At 42.8% G+C, this 19914-nt stretch overlaps 1 protein-coding gene and 1 long non-coding RNA gene across 3 annotated transcripts in view; one reads left to right on the forward strand and one right to left on the reverse strand.

The window, feature by feature from the left end:
• The window catches only part of PAK6 (p21 (RAC1) activated kinase 6), a 197473-nt gene that overhangs the window by 84155 nt on the left and 93404 nt on the right, over window positions 1-19914 (reverse strand). The gene's annotated exons all lie outside the window — the stretch shown is intronic.
• Window positions 1-19914, forward strand: part of LOC142664619 (uncharacterized) — a 38482-nt gene that overhangs the window by 3796 nt on the left and 14772 nt on the right. The window lies entirely within an intron of this gene.

Genomic DNA, 19914 nt, shown 5'->3' on the forward strand with positions numbered 1-19914 from the left:
AAAAAATGGGAAAAGGTTTTTCTTTTCTTTATTTTTTTTGAACTTTTGCTATTTGTTTTTTTTGGAATATTATAAAAATCTTGAATGTTTTTTGTTTTTTTTTCTTGTTTTTTTTCATTAGTCCCCCTAGCGGACTTGAAGCAGCGATCGCTTACATGATATACTGCAATACTAATGTTCCTCTGCCTTATAAGCGGAGGCCAGTACTATGAAAGATGTTGTTTGCGGTCACGGTTACAGATTCTGCATCAGGGCCAGGAGTTTCAAGTTACACCACTGTAAGGGTATGTGCACACAACCTATTTTCAGACGTAAATGGAGACGTTTTACGCCTCGAATTACGCCTGAAAAGATGGCTCCAATACGCCGGGAAACATCTGCCCATTGCCTGCAATGGGTCTTACGATGTTCTGTGCAGACTAGCTGTAATTTTACGCGTCGCTGTCAAAAGACGGCGCTTAAAATTACGCCCGGGTCAAAGAAGTGCAGGACACTGCTTGGGATGTAATTGGAGCAGTTTTTCATTGACTCCATTGAAAAACAGCTCCAATTACATCCGTAAAAGATGCCTCGAAAAACGCGTGCACTTGTAAAAACGTCTGAAAATCAGAAACTGTTTTCTCCTGAAAACAGCTCTAATTTCAGACGTATTTTGCGTTGCCGTGTGAACATACCGTTCGGCATCATTAAAAGGAACCTACCAAGTTATACATAGCGCCCTATCTGCAGGTAGCATGTTAGAGAACATGAGGAGCTAAGCAGATTGATATATAGTTTTGTGAGAAATTATTAAAAAGGTTATGGACACATTGAAGGGCTTTTTTAAAAATGTGATTAGTGTAACTGTAAATTGTTTTTATTAAAAATTCCTTTCACTTTGGGGATACAGCTGTTCTGCATTCTCTATACAGAACAGCTACAGTGAAGGAAATAAGTATTTGATCCCTTGCTGATTTTGTAAGTTTGCCCACTGTCAAAGACATGAACAGTCTAGAATTTTTAGGCTAGGTTAATTTTACCAGTGAGAGATAGATTATATAAAAAAAAAAAAGAAAAAAAAAAAAGAAAATCACAGTCAAAATGATATATATTTATTTGCATTGTGCACAGAGAAATAAGTATTTGATCCCCTACCAACCATTAAGAGTTGAGCCTCCTCCAGACCAGTTACACGCTCCAAATCAACTTGGTGCCTGCATTAAAGACAGCTGTCTTACATGGTCACCTGTATAAAAGACTCCTGTCCACAGACTCAATTAATCAGTCTGACTCTAACCTCTACAACATGGGCAAGACCAAAGAGCTTTCTAAGGATGTCAGGGACAAGATCATAGACCTGCACAAGGCTGGAATGGGCTACAAAAGCATAAGTAAGACGCTGGGTGAGAAGGAGACAACTGTTTGTGCAATAGTAAGAAAATGGAAGACATACAAAATGACTGTCAATCAACAACGATCTGGGGCTCCATGCAAACTCTAAACTCGTGGGGTATCCTTGATCCTGAGGAAGGTGAGAGCTCAGCCGAAAACTACACGGGGGGAACTTGTTAATGATCTCAAGGCAGCTGGGACCACAGTCACCAAGAAAACCATTGGTAACACATTACGCCGTAATGGATTAAAATCCTGCAGTGCCCGCAAGGTCCCCCTGCTCAAGAAGGCACATGTACAGGCCCGTCTGAAGTTTGCAAATGAACATCTGGATGATTCTGAGAGTTATTGGGAGAAGGTGCTGTGGTCAGATGAGACTAAAATTGAGCTCTTTGGCATTAACTCAACTCGTCGTGTTTGGAGGAAGAGAAATGCTGCCTATGACCCAAAGAACACCGTCCCCACTGTCAAGCATGGAGGTGGAAACATTATGTTTTGGGGGTGTTTCTCTGCTAAGGGCACAGAACTACTTCACCGAATCAATGGGAGAATGGATGGAGCCATGTACCGTCAAATCCTGAGTGAGAACCTCCTTCCCTCCACCAGGACATTAAAAATGTCTCGTGGCTGGGTCTTCCAGCAAGAACATAGATCCGAAACATACAGCCAAGGCAACAAAGAAGTGGCTCAAAAAGAAGCACATTAAGGTCATGGAGTGGCCTAGCCAGTCTCCAGACCTTAATCCCAGCGGGAGCTGAAGGTCCGAGTTGCCAAGCTACAGCCTCGAATTCTTAATGATTTACAGATGATCTGCAAAGAGGAGTGGGCCAAAACTCCATCTAACATGTGTGCAAACCTCATCATCAACTACAAAAAATGTCTGACTGCTGTACTTGCCAACAAGGGTTTTGCCACCAAGTATTAAAGAGGCTCTGTCATCAGATTTTGCAACCCCTATCTGCTATTGCAGCAGATAGGCGCTGCAATGTAGATTACAGTAACGTTTTTATTTTTAAAAAACGAGCATTTTTGGCCAAGTTATGACCATTTTCGTATTTATGCAAATGAGGCTTGCAAAAGTACAACTGGGCGTGTTGAAAAGTAAAAGTACAACTGGGCGTGTATTATGTGCGTACATCGGGGCGTGTTTACTACTTTTACTAGCTGGGCGCTCTGATGAGAAGTATCATCCACTTCTCTTCACAACGCCCAGCTTCTGGCAGTGCAGATCTGTGACGTCACTCACAGGTCCTGCATCGTGTCGGCACCAGAGGCTACAGTTGATTCTGCAGCAGCATCAGCATTTGCAGGTAAGTAGCTACATCGACTTACCTGCAAACGCCGATGCTGCTGCAGAATCATCTGTAGCCTCTGGTGCCGACACGATGCAGGACCTGTGAGTGACGACACAGCGTGATCTCTCGAGAACACGCTGTGTGTCTGCACTGCCAGAAGCTGGGCGTTGTGAAGAGAAGTGGACGATACTTCTATACACAACGCCCAGCTAGTAAAAGTAGTAAACACGCCCCGATGTACGCACATAATACACGCCCAGTTGTACTTTTACTTTTCAACACGCTCAGTTGTACTTTTGCAAGCCTCATTTGCATAAATACAAAAATGGTCATAACTTGGCCAAAAATGCTCGTTTTTTTAAAATAAAAACGTTACTGTAATCTACATTGCAGCGCCTATCTGCTGCAATAGCAGTTAGGGGCTGCAAAATCTGGTGACAGAGCCTCTTTAAGTCTTGCTTGCCAAAGGGATCAAATACTTATTTCTCTGTGCACAAGGCAAAAAAATATATATAATTTTGACAATGTGATTTTCTTTTTTTTTTTTTTTATATAATCTCTCTCTCACTGGTAAAATTAACCTAGCCTAAAAATTCTAGACTGTTCATGTCTTTGACAGTGGGCAAACTTACAAAATCAGCAAGGGATCAAATACTTATTTCCTTCACTGTATATCTTTAGTTTTACTCTGAATCAGTCAGTCCCGTCTCTGACACGCAGGATCCACCTGTAAACGACGGATTCAGTTTAAAATGAAAGATACATCTGCTCTGTATAGAGAATACAGAACAGCTGTATCTCCAAAAGTAAAAGGAATTTGTAAATAGTTTTTATTAAAAAAGTTACACTAATCACACTGACTAATCCATTTATTAAAAAACAAAAAAAGCCCTCAAAAAAGGTTTACATAGCCTATAAGTATAACTTGTAATTTATTGATTTAAAACCCTGCTCATTGTATGCTTAGGAGTCCAGTGGGTGGTCCTGCTCAGTGATTGACAGCCTTCTCTGTATGCGTGTGCATAGCTGTCAATAGTAGAACCGCCCACTGGACTACTAAGCTCAGAAATAGTAGAGGTTTAGATTAATAAATGACAAGTTCTACTGAATCTTTTCCCACAAAACTATATCTGCTCATCTCTTTCTGTCCTATAATATGCTGCCTGCATCATTTTCAACGAGACAGGTTCCCTTTAAAGCACAAACATAAGTACCGTAGTTAGGTATGGTAACCGGCATAGATATTAGAATTTTGTCTATAAATCGATGTCTACCCAATGTCTTTGGGTAGCCTTAGAATTGGTCTGCAATGGAGATTAATTCACATCAATAGTGTTCAGAGTCTAAAAGCAAACATAACAAAACGACGAAGCTCAACATATAATAGAAAATATATCAGTCCTGGAGAAGCCATGACAGAGAGTATCACCAAAATAGTACTCAGGAAAAATCTTCATAGTTTAGGCCCTGTTCACACAGAGTTTTTTTTGCAGGCATAAAAAAATGGCTCAAAATTCCTGAAGGATTTTGACGTGCCTGCAATTTCCTGTCGCGTCTTTCACCCGCGGACATTACGCACTGCGGGCAAAAAAACGCAGCGAAAAAACGCTTTCTCTGCCTTCCATTGATTTCAATGTGAGGTCAGAGGTGGAGCCACAGCAAAAAACAGCATGCCACTTTTTTTTTTTTTTTTTTACCTTGAGCAGCTTAAAGCCACCGCAGAAAAAATGCCTCCGCCTCTCATTGAAATCAATGGGAGGCGGTTTTGACCACTTTTTGCCACGGATTCCAACTCCGTTTCCACATCCAGATCAGAGTAAAGAAACTGTGTGAACTGGGCCTTGCAGTGTCACTCAAACGGAAATCGTTAAATGAAGGATTTAGGACGGACTTAAGGATGAACCTTGTAAACCTGCCTTAGACCTCACCTATCTCTAGAACGGGGCCCCCTAAACCCCTTTCTACTGCTCTGTGTTGTGGCTGCAGCGTGTGATTTCCAGCCATGAATTACGCTGTTTCTGTAACTCCCATAGTAGTGAATGGCAGTTACGGAAGCAGCGTGGCATGTGAGGTACGTTGTTTCCATAACTACCATTCAGCCACAGCGGACCTGCATCTATCAAACATATCCTGTGGAAAAGCCATAAACATCTCTGATGGGAAAACCCCTTTAAATTTTTATTCATATGCTTTGGCACATTTTTATTGTTGGACTTAAAAATCTTTTTATAGATATATTTTTTTTGTCCTGCAGGAGTTCTTCTTTGGCGTCGGGCTTGTCCACACGTAACGTAATTGCTGCATATTTTCCATCTGGAATTGCGGAAAGAAAATATGCAGCAGAATACACTAGCAGCAAAGTGGGTGTGAATCAACATTTGTCATCCACACGCTGCGGTAAATTTCAGTCCAGAAATTCACCTGCTGCGAGTATTTTTTAGTTCTGTAAAACGACAATTCCTGCTGCGGAAAGTGGACTAAACTCCTGCGTTTTTCAGAGGAGATCTCACAGACTTGGAAAAGAAGCAGGAATATCCGCACTATTTTCTGCAATAAGAAACGCAGGCAATGGTGCGGTTTTCCCACAGTTGATTGTCTGTTTTGAGCTAAAATGCTGCAGCAATTTTCTGCAGCAATTCCGTTACGTGTGGACAAGCCCAAATACTGCGAAATTTCCGGAACATTAGTTAAAGAGGCTCTGTCACCAGATTTTGCAACCCCTATCTGCTATTGCAGCAGATCGGTGCTGCAATGTAGATTACAGTAACGTTTTTATTTTTAAAAAACGAGCATTTTTGGCCAAGTTATGACCATTTTTGTATTTATGCAAATGAGGCTTGCAAAAGTACAACTGGGCGTGTTGAAAAGTAAAAGTACAAGTGGGCGTGTATTATGTGCGTACATCGGGGCGTGTTTACTTCTTTTACTAGCTGGGCGTTGTGACTAGAAGTATCATCCACTTCTCTTCACAACGCCCAGCTTCTGGCAGTGCAGACACAGCCGTGTTCTCGAGAGATCACGCTGTGACGTCACTCACAGGTCCTGCATCGTGTCAGACGAGCGAGGACACATCGGCACCAGAGGCTACAGATGATTCTGCAGCAGCATTAGCGTTTGCAGGTAAGTCGATGTAGCTACTTACCTGCAAATGCTGATGCAGCTGCAGAATCATCTGTAGCCTCTGGTGCCGACACGATGCAGGACCTGTGAGTGACGTCACAGATCTGCACTGCCAGAAGCTGGGCGTTCTGAAGAGAAGTGGATGTTACTTCTCATCAGAACGCCCAGCTAGTAAAAGTAGTAAAAACGCCCCGATGTACGCACATAATACACGCCCAGTTGTACTTTTACTTTTAAACACGCCCAGTTGTACTTTTGCAAGCCTCATTTGCATAAATACAAAAATGGCCATAACTTGGCCAAAAATGCTCGTTTTTAAAAAATAAAACCGTTACTGTAATCTACATTGCAGCGCCTATCTGCTGCAATAGCAGATAGGGGTTCCAAAATCTGGTGACAGAGCCTCTTTAACATGATGCAGATTGACGTTTTCTGTGGAAATTTTTCCGCAGCATGTGGATGAGAATTTTCCAAACCTTATCCACTTTGCTGCTAGTGTAATATGCTGTAGAATTACCACACACAAATTCCACAAAATTTTTGTACCACATGCAAGAGGCCTTACACTCCTTTCTCATAGACACACAATTGCTCAGGTAATGATATAATGATCTTTGTTTTCAAGCCAAAACCTATCTGCGAGAAAATTGCACTATTCCTAATGGTGGAATTAATTGCTCAAATTTTGTCTGTCAAGCAATGATTGTGGATTACATGACTGTCTAACTCACACAAATAGCAGATGCTGCAGGCACAAGAACCATTACTGAACAAAAAGGAAACAAAGGCTGGATAGGGTTTACGAAAGCGGCTTTCGTGCTCCTTGGTGAGTCAAGCATTCGATTACTTAATGACAGAGACCAGCATCTAGAAGAAAGTGCTTTAGTCTTAAACTCAGTTCAATGATGAACAGATGAGAATGATCCTGTGTTCGAGCTTGGAAGCCCCTAGATCCCAATGCAAAATCTAAAGATGAAGGTTCTGGCACCAAGGTGGCACTATTGACCAATGATAAAAACCAAGCCGTTTACTGTCAAGTTACATAAGGGGATTATTTACCCAATTATCACATCAAGTAAAATATCCTCACTATTCGGACATTCGACAGTGGATTCATCTCGCAAACGAAAGGATGGGTACCACAGTGGTTTGGGGGGGGGGGGAAGAGGTTCGCTGATCATAGCTGTTAGGGCCTATTCACTTGAACGTTGAATTTGTCCGTGTGATGGCCGTTAAAACAACGGCCGTCGCACGGACGCATGTATTGCAATAGGGACGTTCCCATGGCAAATGTTTTAACGGACCGTGTCAAGGGTCAGTTGAAAAATATAACATGTCCTATTATCCTCCGTTTTCACTGATCCCTTGATAGACTCAAGTCTATGGGGGATCCGTGAAAACTGGTCCTGCATGGGTACAACTTGGTCGTGAAAAACTGCCTATTTCAAGTCCGAGTTTGCACTTGTTTGTGTGAATAAGCCCTTATTGTGAGGTAGTGGCAAGTTTTTGGTTTTATAGCCAAAACTAGGACTGAATTCTAAAAAGCAGGTGGGAATTCCTTCCTTGATACTATTCCATGGTTTAAGATCAAGTCCTAGTTTTGGCTTTAAAAAAAATGCATTTAAGCTCTACCACATCTGTACCAGGACATTACATTGTTGGCCAACCAGCAGCACAAGAGGGCATGTGTCCAGGCACCTGCAACTCAGAACCATCGCTGCTGCCCTCACGTTCTGCAGATTGGTGGGGTCACGGGTATGAGATCCCCACCGATCACACACTGATGGCTTATCTTTAGGATTAGCAGTCAATGTAAAGTCCTGGAAAGGCCACACATAGTGGCAGCCGCAATGCGACCGATAACCGGGCCAGCCTGTGGTTTTACCGCAAATTGATGTGTTTTTCACATTATTAATATAAGCAAGGTTTTGCAGGTAAACCATTTTAACAATAAAAACAATTAGTTTAAAAATATGCAGAGATTTGTGGCACCGCCGCAAGCCGCATCGTTTTCGACCGACCATACTGCAGTCCATTGGCCGCACCCTTACACCAGTGTGACCTTAATACATCAGCAGCTGTACGAATTTGATAGTTTGCTACAATGTATCAGTCTGCGGCTACATTCAAACCAGCGCTTCCGATTTACATGCGCAAAAAACGGACCACGTTTCCTGCATTTGATTTCCATGTGCTATGAGTGTGCGTTGTGCATGGCATCAGTGTGCTTTGCATGTGGCTTCCATTTTTCACATCCATGGTTGCCCTCTGCAAGCACTTTTTTATATTTCTTTAGCAACTTATGCGTGAAATGCGGACAGCACAGGGATGCCTTCCGTGTGCTGTCCATGTTTTTCACGCACCCATAGACTTCAATGGGTGCCAAGGTCCGCTAACACGCACCAATATAGGACTTGCAGCGAGTTTCACGTAACGTACACTCGCTGCGTGAAAAAAATCACGCATGTGTGAATAGCCCCATTAAGTTGCATGGGTCCGTGTGCTGCCAGTTATTCAAATGGACAGCACACGAAAGCAGAACATGATCTGATCGAGCCCTAAAATCCAGACTGGTTAGCTGTAAGCGGAGAGCAGTACTCTGCATTTAAATAAGAGTGTTAATTTTTTTTCCCCATGAAAGACACCAATTCTACAATATTTAGAAGTCGGCAGCTTGTGATTGCAAAAAAATCCATAGATTTATTGTTCCGGTTGTGCAATGTCCCTATCTGTGCTACTGGTGAAAAATTTTTAAATACTTTTGAGAAAAATGTATTCAGAAGATTAGTTTATTCCTTATCTCTGTCCCCTTAGGGCTCATTCAGATGAACGTGATCCTCGTCCATGTGCTGTGCGTTGAAACAACGCACAGCACACGGACCCATTTATTTCAATGGGGCTACTCACACATGCGTGAGTTTTCACGCAGCGAGAAAATTCACCGCATGTACTATATTGGTGCGTTTTCACAGACCTAGTCGCCCATCGAAGTCAATGCGTGCGTGAATACCACAGACAGCACACGGATGTTTTTCACGGATAAATTACATATAAATAAATAAATTAAAAAAAAAAAAAAGAAGTGCTTGCACAAACATTAAAAAAGACATGCCACACGCAAAGCACACTGATGTAAAAACGCAACACACGGACAAAAAAATGCTGCATTTTTTACGTGCGTAAATCTAACACGCTCGTGTAAATATAGCCTTAGACAAATCGCATTCTTTGTTAATCATTGTTTTCTTCTGCCTCTAGTATTTGCTTTAGTATTTCATCAGTATTGTATTATTGACTTTCCCACCGTGTATTGCCACCCAGAGGGACTTTACCTCATCGATATCTCATAAACGGGGATTTTACATATCATGAAATCTCACCCCTTTATATCTATTTTTCAACTAAACATTATAAAACCTTACAGGCTATGTTCTGGTGCAAATTTCTAACTATTTTTATTTTTTTTTTAAATATATATATATATATATATATATATATATATATATATATATATATATATATTTTTTTTTACTTCTGGAGATACAGCTGCTTCATATCATGTATACAGAGCAGCTGTATCTAGCGCTGAAACCTGTTTTTGTCAGGTCAGTGGCACTGACTGGTTCAGTGTCGGCGTGTCCTGCATGTCTCGGACACGCAGGATTGACAGGTTACTGATGACATCTAAGTTCATAACTTAGATGGGATTGGTAACAGCTTGATCCTGTGTGTCCGAGACACACAGGACCCGCCGTCAGTGAACCCGTCAGTGCCGCTGACATGACGGATTTAGGTCCCCATAACGCTAGGGGTCCAACCACTGGGACCCACAGCGATAAGGAGAACGGGGAACCGAAAGTCCCCCAAAGTGCTCCATGAGAAGCATAGGACTTCCAGGGTGTGTGTCCGGCTTGTGTGTCTGGAAGCTTCATAGAAATGCGCACAGGCACTCCATTCATTTCTATGGAGCTGCCGGACACACAAGCTGGACACAAACCCCCGGAAGTACCATGCTTGTCATGAAGCACTTCGGGGGACTTTAGGTCCCCCGTTGTGCTCATTGCTGGAGGTCCCAGCAGTCGGACCCCCAGCGATCACACATGTTTTCCCTATCCTGTGGATTGGGGATACATGTATTTTGTGGGACAACCCCTTTAATGGCAGAGCGGGGAGATGGCTCCGTGCTCTGCCATAGTGTTCAATAGTATCTGCATACTAAGGCCATAACGGCTGAGAGCGGTGCCACTAATAGGATATATTACATAAATTAAAAAGATGCACTTGACGCTCCCCATGACAATACAGTAGTTTTAGGATAATTTAAGATAAACTAAAATGTCATGAGTATACCTGTTATTCCTGGTCACTGAATAGGAGTATGAGGGCTTAATACAATGCTTCAAAAGATCATAAAGCAGAAGATATAATATTTAGCAGCTGTATTATGTGTGTAAAACTTCCAAAAACTCTAAAAATAAACATTAATATTGCAACCTACACCCCAGCCAGAAACAAGATTGCTGTTTAACTGGTACATCCGTTCTTTCATGAAAATTAACCTCTTCAGGCTGTAAAAGTAAAAAACATTCAGGGAAATCATATGTGTTGTCTTGCAGATTTATCCATAGAAGATCTGATAAAATTGTAGTCCCAGTGGTTGAACCCCCACAAAAACAAGTTGCCTATATCCCCGTTAGCCATTAGTGAACCAGAACATGTGCGGGTTGTCTCAATTGTTCTCTATGGGAAACCCTGCAGGTATATGGTAAATGTTTTTTGTGGGAGGCCATTTAATCAATCTGACTCCAATCTAAACAATGTATAGGAAAACTGTTGCCAGATACCATAAAGACAGAGAGGGTAGCATGCCACTAGCCGTGCGCCTCAAACACGGTCTCCTCGGTATATATACATATATATATCAAAAAATATTCTATAGCCAAGATGTACTTCATTGGGGATAATGACCCATACAAGACTGAAAAATCTCCACTACTTTAGAGCTAAATCATCTGCCTTTTAACAATCTAGACACGGCACAGCTTGGAAATGTATGGCGAGAAGAAAAACAATTCTGCTCCCATGAACGAGTCAAGAGACAACAAATTCTGTCATTACCACGTAACCCAGCTAAGAACATGCCCTGGAGCTAAAAAAAAATTCACGCACAGCAGATCTGTATCTTGGTGAACCATATTCTGCTTTAGGTAACAGACTCCAGAGGATAACCCTTTATCATAGCAGTTAGTACAAAGTCTAAATAGCAGGTAGATATCCTCTTCAATCTTCATAAATGGTTAGCACTAGCTATGCAGACATCAAATGTTAAAATAGCATTTTTGTCAAAGCTTCATTACCTTTTTTTTCGGTTTTAGTTTATCTGAATAGCCCGATTGACATTTGAATACCCAATGCATATATACCCGGTTATAAAAACACAGTCCTTTCATACTAGTACATTATTGTGTTCACAGAATACTAGAGATACCTAATAAGAATGGTAAGATCGGTCAACAGCAGCTAGCAGGCTGGATAACCGTTTCCAGGAAACCGGTGTAACTTTTTATTTATTTAAAGAGGCTCTGTCACCACATAAGTGCCCTATCGCCTACATAATGAGATCGGCGCTGTAATGTAGATTTCAGCAGTGTTTTTTTATTTAGAAAAACGATCAATTTTGACCAAGTTATGACCTATTTTAGATTTATGCTAATGACTTTCTTAATAGACAACTGGGCGTGTTTTTTACTTTTTGACCAAGTGGGCGTTGTAAAGAGAAGAGTATGACGCTGACCAATCAGTGACCAATCAGCGTCATACACTTCTCTCCGTTCATGTACTCAGACATTGTAATCTTACGATGTTCACGATGTGCTGTCACTTACTCACACATTAACTTTACTGACGTGTCCTGAGAGTTAATAAACATCACTACCAGCCAGGACGCGATGTCTATTCACAATCACAACACTTCAGTAACATTTGTGTGGGACTTACAGCACAGCACATCGAGATCACGCTGTGCTGTCACTTACAGCGTGATCTCGCGAGATCACACTTGCTGTCATTAAGTCCCACACAAACGTTACCGAAGTGTCGGGATTGTGAATAGACGTCGCGTCCTGGCTAGAAGCGATGTCTATTCACTCTCAAGACACTTCAGTAAAGTTAATGTGTGAGTATGTGACAGTACATCGTGATCTCGCAAGATCACGATGCCGGAGTACATGAATGGAGAGAAGTGTATGACGCTGATTGGACAGCATCATACACTCCTCTGTACAATGCCCACTTGGTCAAAAAGTAAAACCACGCCCAGTTATCTATTAAGAAATTCATTAGCTTAAATCTAAAATAGGTCATAACTTGGTCAAAATTTATCGTTTTTCTAAATAAAAAAAAACACTGCTGTTACCTACATTACAGCGCCGATCTCATTATGTAGGTGATAGGGCACTTATAATGTGGTGACAGAGCCTCTTTAAACACAGGAGAGGATGACAGAGGGGCATCAGCATTTCTACAAGCAATGGTAGCGTGCATTCATGTGAGAGTAAAGTACTTAAAGTGGTTTTCCCATGAGGGACATTTATGACATATCCACAGGATATGTCACAAATGTCAGATAGATGCGGGTCCCACTTCTAAGACTCGCACCTATCTCTAGAACAGGGCTCTAAACCCTGTTCTGGCTTTTTGTGCTCACGCTGCCTCCCGGCCACTTAATGATTACATGGTCGGGAGTTACGGAAACCGCACTACTCACTGAGCTGCACGGTTTCCGTAACTCCCATAGTAGTGAATGGCAGTTACAGAAGCAGCGCAGCATGTTAAGTACGCTGCTTCCGTAACTACTATTCAGTTCTATGGTGTGTACGGAAACCGCATAGCTCAGCGAGCTACGCTGTTTTCTCCTTCACGGTCGGAAATCAGCCAAAACACAAAGAGGTAGAACGGGGTTTAGGGGGCCCCGTACTAGAGATAAGTGCAGGTCCCAGAGGTGAGACCCGCATCTATCTGACATTTATGACATATCCTGTGGAAACCCCCTTTAAACAACATATACAATGTGATGCACAAAGAAGAGAAAAGTCTGAAACGGGCCTACAACTAGACACATCAACAGGCACCACACTAACTTTTCCCATCCCATATTTAGTTACATGGGGTGTAGCATGGGGAAAAAGCTAATGGAAAGTGGTGCAGTAGTCGGCTATGTGAGGGAAGGGTGGATGTCTGGAGCAACTTGAAATCAGGGAAGATAGCAAAAATGTAAATAGAAATACTGTACGTACATTACAAACATCCTGGATTTTAAATTTCATGACTATATAGACCATGCTAATCACTACACTGTACAGACATTTTCCCATCTTGTCTATAGGACTAGGACTGTTTACCACTATTATGGCAGTACTGCAGTCACAGGCCTAGGCAAATAAGGGGCCCAAACCCACCTGAGGGTTACCACCCACCCATTACCCTCCAGTCCCTGCATGGGAGTTACGAATTTTCACATAAAATAAAAAGGACTTCTTTGATTGGCAATAACGTGCAATCCTCATTCAGAATACGATGTCCTTACTTTCCCCTCCCCCATGGACCCATTAAAGAAGACGTGTCCTCCTGACATGTCTGTTTGAGTAAATACATGTGTTCCCCATGAAATAACAATTCTGGAGTACCTTTTCTTAGAACTCTGCGTTGTGCCGTTCCTCTGTTCATGCTCCTAGAAATGTATGAATAAATTGACTTGGGGGTTACCATTCCCCGTGCCAAAGAAATGTGTCCTTACAATGTCACTCGGTCAACACTGATTGGACAGTGTAAGGCTCCATGCACACAACCGTGCCCATAATTATGGGCACCGGCAGTTGCGGACAACTGGGCGTTTTTACGGGCCGTGCTCCCATTTTAAAGTATGGGAGCACGGTTCGTAAAATAAAAAAATAGGACATGTCCTATTTTTTATGTCAAGTTTCTACGGCACAGACACCTTCCCGTAAATATACAGGAAGGTGTCCGTCGGCCATAGAAACAAATGGGCCTGTAATTACGGACCGTAATTCCGAGTGATTTTACGGTCGTGTGCATGGAGCCTAAGTCTGTGTAGTGACACACTCCCTAACTGGAAACATCCAGTTGTCAATTTATTCAAAACATTTCTAGGAGGAATAACAGAGGAAAGGCACAACATAAAGTTTCAAGAAAAATATGCTCCAGGATTGTTATTTTAGGGGGAATACAATTATTTACTAAAACAGACAAGTCAGGAGAGGTGACAGGATTTGAGAGGCTCTGATCATTTGCCATATATTTCTGATGGCGGCCATGCGGGGACCCAAAGCGGTTCCATCACTAGCACCCCCTGTATATGGATAAAACAAATCACATAGTGCAATAACTTTTTTTCTAACTAGTTACTTTACACATACATCATACAGAGGTTATAGACACGGCTACAAACACTTCCAAGTCCAACAGGAAACTAAAGAATCAGGCTTTTATAGAAATATTTAGATCTGACCTCTAAATGTGAATGTTACACAGAAGAGATATACAGTATCTGTTGAGCTTCTGCCACATCACATTGCCATGGAAACAGAAAAAAAATTAAAGGGGGAAGAGACTTTTCTCTTCTGAAATGTTGACCTTCAGAAGGTCGCAATACATGAGGCTTCATTAACACGGCTGTGTTACAGCTTTTTGTGGGAGCCATGTAATTAGTGACAAACACGGGACCAGAATCTGTCAGGAGAATGCAGGGTCGGATTTATAGTGGGTGAAGAGCCCTACACAAAAAGAAAAAAATAAATAATAATTGTGTGGACCGCCTCCCCAATAGTAGCGTAATTTATTGTGAAGGGACCTTTTACATGGGCTAATGGTCGGGCAAACGAGTGCCCATATGTGTAACCAGGGCAACAATCAGCCTACGAACAAGCTAGCGCTCGTTCATCTGCTGATTGTATCGTTTATGCAGCAAGAAATATTATTTTTGTCAGCAGCACATCTCCCTGTGTAAATAGGAAAACATGCTGCTGACCTAGCACACCTCCCAACTTTCAAGTATCGCAAAGAGGGACAACCGATTCGGCGTGCATAGCGGCACATTTTTTAATTTTAAACCACCCCTCCCATAATATATCATGCTCCAATAGTATTCCCACACAGTATATTGCCCATATAGCTGTCACCATACAGTATAATGCCCCCATAGCTGCCACCATACAGTATAATGCCCCCATACAGTATAATGCCCCCATAGCTTCTCTCATCCAGTAGAATGCCCCACAGCTGCCCCCCAAACTGTATAATGCCCCCATACAGTATAATACCCACACAGATGCCCCACACAGTATAATGCCCTAAAGCTGCCCTTATACAGTATATTGCCCCATAGCTGCCACATGCAGTATAGTGCCGCCTTAGCTGCCCCATAAAGTATAATGCCACCTTAGCTGCCACAATACAGTATAATGCCGTCTTGGCTTGCCCTAGTGCCAGTGCCCATGTAGATAGTGCCACACCACCCTTGAAGATAACGCCCCCCCCGTATATAGCACTACCCCCTCTTGTAGATGGGGCCATTGGGACTCCCTCTAGGAGCGGAATCCCCAGCCAGAGCATCGGTCACTCTCTGGCTAGGTATTCCGCTCCAGGAGTAGCCCCTGACGTCACGGTCCATATGTAGATCGTGACGACAGGGGCTCCTCTAGGAGCGGAATCCCACGGCCTGAGCGTCGTCTACGCTCTGGCAGGAAATTTCGCTCCTGAAGTAACCACTGAAGTCACTGTCCACTATCCGTATATGGACAGTGACTTCACGGGCTTCCCCGGGCTCAGCGCTTAAACTAGCGCTGTGCCCGGGGAGTCCTCAACGAGCAGGGGAGCACCCTCTGCTCCTCCGCTCTGTACTAATGCTGAAGCAAGGAGCTGATGGTTCCCTGCTTCAGCACTGGGTTCCACTGTACCTGCGTCCTGAGGATGCAGATACAGTTGACACCACTGAACTGCGAGATCGTTAGGAGGTATTATAATAGAAATGCATGGGGACGAGCGATCGTAGTAACGATTGTTCGTCCCCATACATTACTGATCATAGCTCCTTGTAAAAGGAGCAAACAGGGCCGTGGCCTGATGCCGAGGAGAGCTGTCGCATAATCCCGAGCTCCGCTGCTAGCCTTAGCTAAAGCAGCTCAAACAGAACCTCAACTGCTGAAATTCAGCACACTCTTACCTGGAATCCACAGCTGAGGTACTAGAGCAGTACCAATGGGTAAGGGTAGGTCCAAGGCGGCCGGACTGGTCAAACTTACAGTACCTCATACTATCCTCCGGCGTGAACTTCACAAAATGGCGCCGGCCATCCTCTGCAGGCAGAGACGTCGGAGCTGGCGGCTCCTAATCTTCCCCCTTCATCCCATCGCTCGGCTGGCAGTTCCTCAAGCACCCCTGATATGGTGTGCAATGGAGTACAGGTCAGTCTCTTCACCACCCACACTGTCTAAGATGGGAGGCTACAGGGAGTGCAGCCCTCCAGAGGGGTCAGCCATTACTATGTCTAACATGAGGAGCTTGTTGTCTGAATTGAGATCCTCTATGCAACAGGATTTTCAGGTAGCTTTTACCTCCTTGTATAAGGACATTAAAAATATTGGTGATCGTACAGCGCATCTTGAGAATAAAATGGAGGAGTTCACCTCTGCTTACAACACTCTAGTGGATGCAAAAAATTAAACAGATGAAGATATGATGGCGGTAAAATTAAAGCTGGCTGATTTAGAGGACCGCTCCCGCAGGAATAATATACGTTTTCGCAACATTCCTGAATCCATCTTGCCAGCTCAACTCAGAGAATTCCTGATTGATTATTTCTCTGTACTGCTCCCAGACACAGATCAAAGAGATTTGATTATGGATAGGGTGCATAAACTGCCTAAATCTAAGCACCTTCTGCAAACTACACCGAGAGATGTGCAGGCAAGAATTCACTTTTACCAAACAAAGGAGGCCATCTTAAGATCAGTGACCAAAACTACTAGCATTCCCGAGCGGTTTGCAGGTATCTCATTGTATGCGGATTTATCGTCAACTACTCTCAACCGCAGAAGAGAATTTGCGCCTTTTACAAAGCAACCACGTGACCAAGAAACACCCTATAAATGGGGGTATCCAGTCAAGCTTATATTTTCAAGGAATGGCAATACTCATATTCTCAACACTCCTAAAGAAGCTGCGATTCTATTAAAAAAAATGGTTTCCTGACTTTCAACCACAGAACCAACAATCACTGAAAAAAAGGAAATCCCCTGTTAGCCCAAGAATGGACACAGGTTGGTTCACTGAGGAAATCACAGGTTAGTTCACTGAGGAAATCTTCCTCTCAACCTGCTTGAACAGCGTGGAGTTCACCTTTGCACTTACTCTGATCTCTGCCTCAATATTATGCTCCTGATATTCACTTCATGACTTGAAAATACATGACACATTGGTTTATCTGTATTTAATAAGCCTTTACATTACTCAGTAGGCTAGGTCGACACTACTATGAAGATTTTGACCTATAATGTTTTGCCACCCCTCCATATGGCCTAATACCCTTACAAAGTCATGGCTGGTTCACTTGGAACATATTTTTGTACTTGTTCTCAGGTTTACTTGTTATACGGTATCACTAATGTACTGAAAAAGGATTATTGTATATTGCTTTATATGGTCAGGGATCTCCAAAGTCGCCAGGTTATTTACGAATGGTGTTGTGAGGATGGGGACTGCTTTGGTCATCCTAAAGACTTCCACTGTAAAACCCTGTTTGTTGCTTTCTTATGGACTTTAAAATCTCATCCTTGAATGTAAAGGACCTCAACAGCCCCTTTAAACGTTCTCTTATGTGGAAAAAAAATGTAAAATGCTTAAAGGGAACCGGTCACCAGTATTTCACCTACTGAGCTTTACTTATCCCTCGCTGGCCGCTGCTATAAAAAGTTAATTGTTGTTATCCCCTCTCCTAAACTCCTCCTCCGACTGTAAATAATGGTCTGCAAACATTTTGCGCTTTTTAATCGCAATAATCCGGTGTCCCTTTGTGCACACACCCCAGAAGAGGACATCAATGCACAAGCGCAGGATTTTGTGTGCTAGGGGAAGGCGAGGAGCTGTCAATCAAAAGTAAGGAGCCGGGGTTAACTCGGAAAGACTTGAGGAATGAAGATTTGACTCTTTTCAAACAAAGATATGACTCTTTTCAAACAAAGATATGACTCTTTTATGCTCATTAGTATACGGTGTGGGAACACTAAAAAACGGAATACTAAAGCTACAGAGCCAAGTATGAAGACAATTCTAGGTTATATAGAAATGATTTTTCACCCACTACCCCCAGGTATTACTGGTTTAATAGGTGAAATGCTGGTGACAGGTTCCCTTTAAATGCGATATTTTATGTGCACAGGAGACACACCTTTTGGAAAAAGACATCCACAGGCTTAAAAATGCACAATTTCCACATATATTCTGCACCCCAAACTCACAAAAAGACGACGCTACTCCAGGATCGATTTTATTATTGTTGACCAATGGTTGCTTCAACGTGCCATTAACACTCCCATTGGGAACATAACTTGGTCGGACCACGCCCCAGTTTCGGTGTCTATCAATGAGCAATTCAATAAGGTTTCTACTTCTCCCTGGCGGATAAACAATTCGTTATTGAATAATGAGGAATGTAATGCCCAGATATTCAAGGCGTTGACCGATTTTTTTTATATCAACCTTTCTGAAGATACTTCAATTTTTAATAACTGGTGTGCTCACAAGGCTGTTATTAGGGGTCACCTTCTTAAAATAATCGGCAACAGCACAGAAATTGAGATTAGCCCAAACACAAGACTTATTGTCCAAAATTAAGAAACTAGAGGACCTTAATAAGGCCAAAATATCCAGAGGCCTAATACTGGGATTGAAAATGATGAGAACTCAGCTTCATCAATTGTTATATCACAAATGTGAATACGCATTAAGGAGAAATAAAATGCTTTCCTACTGGCAAGGTAACAAAGCTGGGAAAATGCTGGCTAACAAATTTAAAAACAAAACCCTGAAAGCTAAAATCCTCTCTCATTAATTCTTCTGGAAAAAAAAAAAAATGTTGAACCCCCAAGAAATAGCTAGGACAAAAAACACAAATTTTGACCCTGGGTAGTCAGCGGGTACAATATATATAGTCAGAGAAGGGATGCCTGCAGGCAAACAGAACCCTATTTCCTGACCACACAATTGACAATAGAAATAAAATTTAAATTTTCAAATTTTATTAAGCTACGTATAGCAAAGGACAAACCATACACATAAGTTTAAAATTTCACTGCCAAAAACCGAAGTCAGATTAAACAGCTGGACAGAACACAGCAGAGTATCTGATAGCTACGGTGAATGCCGAGTGTCAGCAAACACACAGTGAGTCAAAAGGCAACCAGTGCCTCTATCTATATGCAGACAGTAAGTCCGGCTGAGGCAGGAATTAAAAACAATAAAGCCCCCCCGACATGTTTCGCTAACTTGTAGCGTCCTCAGGGGTACACGGGGCTAATGGCGGCGCCGCGAGAAAACTACTCCTCTTATGGGAGTGTAGGATGACGTGAGGTGGGTGCGTGGATGACCGCCAATAGGACGAGGCTAGACAACAGGAGCAGCAGGGGAGAGTAAACAGCCAATAGGAGGCCAGGTATAAAGAAGCCTATGACAGCCGGCGAGCCGCGCAATCGTATAGACGAAAGTGCCGAGATAGTTTGAAAACGGCACGTCTGCGCAGTAGGGCAGCTGAGGGACTTAGAACAGAGGCAGGACAGGGCGAGAGCACAGTGGGACATAAAGGATCGGCGCAGGCGCTGTAGAGGCCGGGCCGGACTTAGTGCAGAGAGCAGCTGACAGCCGCCACAATTCCCCCGCAACAAGCGCAGGGCTAAGAGCAAGCCACAGTTGACAGGCGATATGCCTGCACACTAAGACTGTGTGAAGACCCAGTGTAATGTAACATAGCAAGGTCAAGTGCCCGATTAAGCACAGGCACCGCCAGTGTCCCCCTCAGTCCAGGTACAAAATGCAATACTTATAACCCCTGTTGAAA

Source organism: Rhinoderma darwinii, chromosome 12 (assembly GCF_050947455.1).
Source record: "Rhinoderma darwinii isolate aRhiDar2 chromosome 12, aRhiDar2.hap1, whole genome shotgun sequence".
Classification (NCBI taxonomy): Eukaryota; Metazoa; Chordata; class Amphibia; order Anura; family Rhinodermatidae; genus Rhinoderma; species Rhinoderma darwinii.